This window comes from Anser anser (assembly GCF_964211835.1).
Source record: "Anser anser genome assembly, chromosome: 1".
Taxonomy (NCBI): Eukaryota; Metazoa; Chordata; class Aves; order Anseriformes; family Anatidae; genus Anser; species Anser anser.
In genome coordinates, this window is record NC_139720.1 from 122,425,668 (window position 1) to 122,431,169 (window position 5,502).

The following is a 5,502-nucleotide window of genomic DNA, read 5'->3' on the forward strand; positions in this document are numbered from 1 at the left end:
GCTCAGGTGTTTCAATTTTTTATGTTGTCCACACAAGTGTGTTATATTATAGTGTCTTTATACTTTCTTCATGATATTATAAAATTGGCCTGTATTGTTTGATATACCCTTAGAAGCACTAGCCTTTTATTTTATTTAAACATTTTCAAGGGCCTTCTTTTATTTTCAGCCAGCTTGAACTATTGCTTTCATATAGCTATATATGACTTTAAAGATTATGAAAGAAAGAATATGCCATAAAAAATAATTTAAAAAAAAACACACTTGAGTGCCAGCTGAAAAAGTTACTTAGAAGGAGGTGCTCACTAAAGCTAATTGGATTTAAGTTTGTGTTTCCTTTTCAAAGAGCTTTAAGATATTGATTTATTTAAATGCTTTTAAAAATATTGGCTTAGCTCAGTAATGCTAAACACTAAGGCAAACTTTTGTATAGTAGGTCTAGTAAGGCATGATTAATGCCTTTAATGAGAAATGCTTATAAATGAGGTTGTGGGTCATTATTTGTATTCGAAGGATAGGTTCTTAACTGGAAAAGGTGGTCATTCTGTGTTCTGTTAGGAACAGAAATGCCTTGATTTTTAAAAAAAATGTTAATTAAAATTAAAATGTTAATCTTTCATGAGAGCTGTAAAATAAATTGAACTGGAAGCAGCTTATACAGGAAATGAGACTTATCAGTTAATTTTATTGTCTAAGGTTTGGCATCTGGGCTGATAAAAGCCTTGCTTATAATTTCCCTTTTACATATCTCAGGGTTAGCAAGTAGGAATTACACCAGCATCGTGTGGCATGAGCCACAAAGTGCTGCTCTGCACCAGATGGACTTCAGAGGGATAATGGGAGCAATATTGTCCCCAGCTTGGCGGCTGTTGCATGGGCTAAGCTGACCAGCTGTACACCATGGGCGTCTGTGAAAGATACTGGAACAGTAATCTCACACTTCGTAGAGTTCATGGAGTGTTGTTGTGAGGGATGGAGAAAAACTTCCTCCTCTGCACTCATACAGCAACTGTCCATAAGGTGTGAATAACCATGGTACTGCTTGGTGCCGTCCCTTCAGCTGGCATTTTGCTGTCGAAGCCCTACTTAGGATTTTATAGATGTGTAGCAATTCTACTGTATTCTCAAATCAGAACAATTTCAAGCATCAAGAACCAGGGATAGTTAGGAAAAAGCAGAGAATAAGACAGGCTGATTAATAGAATGTTAAATAGCAGCTGGAAGAGATGCTGTCCCACAGACTCTCCCAAGTGCAGCTCTGATCTGATTGCTGGTCAGAGTAGCCTGATTGTGCAAGGGCTACTCATGCTGAAAGGATATTTGGAAAGTCCAGAGGTCATGACTGCTCCTTGTGACCCATCAGTGACTTCAGGTGAATAACAACTTAGCCAATTTGGAGATGCTGTATTAGGAAAACATCTGGGGGAAAAAATAAATAAAATTGTTTTTAGACATTATGTTTCCAGTAGTGACAAAATACAGTAAGGTCTGGAGGTTAGAACAACACATAAGATTATGAAGCTATATATCAAGCTCAGAGTTTATTATGGTTAGAACATTTTTATTTGAATCATTTTGTTTTGTTGGTGCACCGCTATATACTATGCCTTGTCAAAGATCACCTGTTGTGTTAGTGATCATATAGTGCAAAGTGATGGATCTGCCTAGGGAGATTATGGTTGTACTTCCAGTGGAAGATTGCCCTGTATATGTAGAAATACCAGATTGCCAGCTCTACACCATATGCATTTGCAGCTGGTTACAGTGTTTTGGATCATCTGTAATTTGAAATGCGTGACTGCTACAGAAATATGATATCAAGGGCATCATGCTGTCAGGCTTACCTGGAAACACTTCCAGATTTGAAAATATACATCTTACAAATTTCTGTTCTTCCAAATTCTGTTCTTCCAATTTCAGTTATTCCAAAGTCAGTGTTATTTTGTCCATTTCCAGTGTCAGAATCTAATGAGTACCTCAAAAAATAACTCCAGGATCCCCAATAGAATTTATCTGAAATCTACTGAGCTTTTCCTGTTTATTTATGGAGGGCAGAAATTACTGTTGGGTTAATGTAATTCTGAAAATTCAGATGTTCTGGACCATGGATATAAACAACCTTTCCCTCCCTCCCTCCCTCCCTTCCTTCCTTTTTTAATGGTAGTGAACATATTGTTAAAATTGTAAGAAGTTTTACAATACCTTTTTAAAGTTGTCCTTAGTTTCTGAAGAGTTCTGTGAATTCCCTTAAGAGCTTCAAAATGTTTGACTCCATATATTGCTAACCATATGATTAGATTGAAATTATCAGGGCTCTTTTTAGGCTCACTGCTTTTGTGAGCTCTGAATTTATCATATTAAAATTATTCTACATGTAAAATACATGTGAAATCACAAGTTATCATAGTAGAAACCAAGAGGTGACATTTCTTCTAAATTCTAGAAGTAAAGTCTTGTTAGTGGTTTGTTATCCATTTCATCCTTGCAACTTCCTTGGCAAGACGTGATGACTCATGGTTGTTTAAGTTGTCAGCTTGGTATTGGAGCAGAACAGCTTCACAAATGTCCTATTAACCTATCTCATAACCCAGTGCCAAAACACTTTCATCATCAAGTCTATTCCAACACATTAATATAGCTAAAGATTTATAGTTTTATTACTCAGTGCACAAAAGTCAAATGAATTTCTTGGTGTCAAAATTAATTTCCCGGAAATCATTACTGAAATCACCTCTTTCCACTTCTGTTCCCCCTACCAATAGAGTTTCTACCCATCTAAATTTTGGAAGGTCCCTGTTCCTTTTTACTGACATACATACAACTGCCAGCAGCCTTTCTGTGGTCAATAATGTATGTTTTAATCTAATGGCATATTAAAGTTTAATGATTTCTCGTGGGTCTCTTTTGGGGAATTATTCTAATGTGATTGTACCGTTTCTATAATATTACAATCTTAAAGAGAAGTAGACCTAGTCTATCTTCTTCCTTAAGGCAAATGTATAGAAAAGTTAGAGAAATGACTCATTGGTTCCATTTAGTGCTCAGTTTTCAACACAAAATGAAATAAAATATGCCATGTGGTGAGGCATAAAGATATTCCTGTTTGTAACTGCTAGTTGCTCTTTCCTTTGGAATGAAGACAGAGCAGTTTGTACTGGAGCTGCTAATTAAAAAACAGATATGAAAGTAGCACAGAAATAAGTACTAAGATGTTCTAGAAGTTGATTAGATTAAAAGGCAACCTTAAATGGTTAGGCAGCTTGAGCAGATTGTTTTATTTGGATACACATTTGCTTTTGTCTTTTTTTTGCCCAAAACATTGAGTAATTAAGACCGCACATATAGAAGAAATTTCAATAATGATTTAAAGAATTTAGCATTGCTTATAAGCCACTGTGCCTCTTGTTTATGAGGTTGAATTGTATTACTAAAGTAATGTAACATGCACTGGTACTACAAGTACAGCGTCTATTTTTATTGCTGTTCACAGTGCGGTTAAAATCAGAGCAGAAATCATTCTGTTATTTCAAAAAGCAGAAATAGTTTAAAAAAATTATGTACTGTATAGTGGTGCATTTCTACAAAAATAACAAATGGAACGCTGATATTTTACTTTAAGTAGTAATGTTACTGAATACTTTTTTTTTAATGTATTTTTTTTAATGTATTTGAATCACACTAGAATACATACATTAATGTAAATAAGGATTCTTTATAGTGTAGAGCATATAGGATAGACTTAATATGAAGAGGCGTGTATTAATAAATTCAGATAGGGAAAATCCCTGAAAAGAGAACTCATAGATAGGACTCTTAGTACAGAGATGGTCAGAATGTAATTTTTTAATCTTACCAAAAATTACTACACTTTGTATTGGGTTCAGTGCTCATTAGAACAGAGCAAAGGATTTTCAGAACCTTATTTGAAAACTGAGAGCAGCCTCCACTATTTGTAGACTTTCGGGTAGCTCACTCAGTTTTACTTCTCTGATTTGCTTCATCTGAAACACAGTCTTGGGCCATAGCCGTGCCTAGCCAATCCATCTCATTATTTCTTAGGAAAAAATAAATATTTACTTGGCCAGAGTGAGAGACAGACGGCTTCTGTTGCCCAAAGCTTAAGGATTTCCCGAGGGATGGAGATGGCTGAGGTTCAGGTGCCTGCTCAGAGGCACTTGAAGTACAGTCTTGAAGGTCCTATTCTCCAGCACAGAATTATCTTCTCTGAATGGAAATGCTGTCAAAACCAGCTAGCCCCAGAGAATTTCTGTGAGTGAATAAATCGTCATGATATGATATGCAAACATCAAAAATTTGGACATAATTTTTTAATTGGCTCTAGGTGGGGATCACAGTGAATCAGCAATTAAACACAAGCTGTCAGTGCAGTCCTGTTGGTTGAGTGTAATCCCTGAGCATACAGATAGGGAAATTGTCAGAAGAGGCTGGGAGATGCCTGCTGTTGGGAGTAACAAGGATAAGGGAAATCACCCATCAGCTGGCCTGCCAGTACATCTCATCCAGGTCACTGGTGAGACTGGCATGGAGCACACACTGCCTGTCAGGTTGCCAAGAGACGTTAGAGCAGGCGAGTGACAAGAACATGAATGGAAGAAAAGGCTTCAGATGAGGTCCCTGGTTACTTTTATTTCAATGCAGAAGGAGGCCTGAATAGTTCATATGATGATATTGAGTGAAAAGTTCTAGCTGATAATTGGGTTTTCCCCTTAGAAAAGATAAGCATAAAAGGAAGGATGGAAATGTATTTTAAAAAATGGAACTGTAAATAAGGTGTTTTTATTTATTTATTTTTAAATCAACAAAGATAATTAACCACTGAAACTAATGACAAGGAGATGTTATAAATTTTTCACTTTTAAATGTTTTCCAATCAATAACAATACCTTTCCGAACAGTATCTGCTAGCCAAACATGAATTATTTGGCTCACTTTATGGATAAGTAGGTGAAACTTAATGGTCTGTGCGCAGGTTGAATTAAATGATCAAATGGTCCCATCTGGCTTTAAGCTCTAAATCTATTTAATGAGTGAATTACGTTAATATCCACAGACTTTTATCAAGTTGAATGTTGGTTCTCTTCAAAAGCGCTATTAAAGTTTCTGAAAGGGGGAAAAAACCTACCTTCTCATCCCAGTATCACCGTTCTTCGAGTTGATTGCAATTGCCAGTATTACCCTTAACACAGCTCCATGTGCTGTTGGTTGGAGAATGAGATCATTGTTACCCTCAAAGTCCTTTTCTTATGGCAAAAGTATGATTATACTTTTGCTAGGTTTCATGATAATTCCCATTTTTAAGATGGTGTTTACAAAACAGTGCCAAATGAGCTAACATTTTCTAGACTGGTTGGCTAGTTCAGGCTGATTACTTTTACTTGACTATTTTGAAATCTCATCTACAGTGTCTGAACCATTTCTCAGAATGAGATAATGAAGAAAGATATATTTATTTTCCCCCTACCCTTGTTCCCTCCCACTAAC

At 36.1% G+C, this 5,502-nt stretch overlaps 1 protein-coding gene and 1 long non-coding RNA gene across 23 annotated transcripts in view; one reads left to right on the forward strand and one right to left on the reverse strand.

The window, feature by feature from the left end:
* The window catches only part of DMD (dystrophin), a 1,241,706-nt gene that overhangs the window by 243,368 nt on the left and 992,836 nt on the right, over nt 1–5,502 (forward strand). The gene's annotated exons all lie outside the window — the stretch shown is intronic.
* The window catches only part of LOC310905163, a 39,342-nt gene continuing 35,121 nt past the window's right edge, over nt 1,282–5,502 (reverse strand). The window contains exons 4-5 of the long non-coding RNA XR_014588812.1: nt 5,144–5,216; nt 1,282–1,419 (exon numbers count right to left, since the gene is read on the reverse strand). This is a non-coding gene — a long non-coding RNA (uncharacterized lncRNA). The remainder of the gene's footprint in view (nt 1,420–5,143; nt 5,217–5,502) is intronic.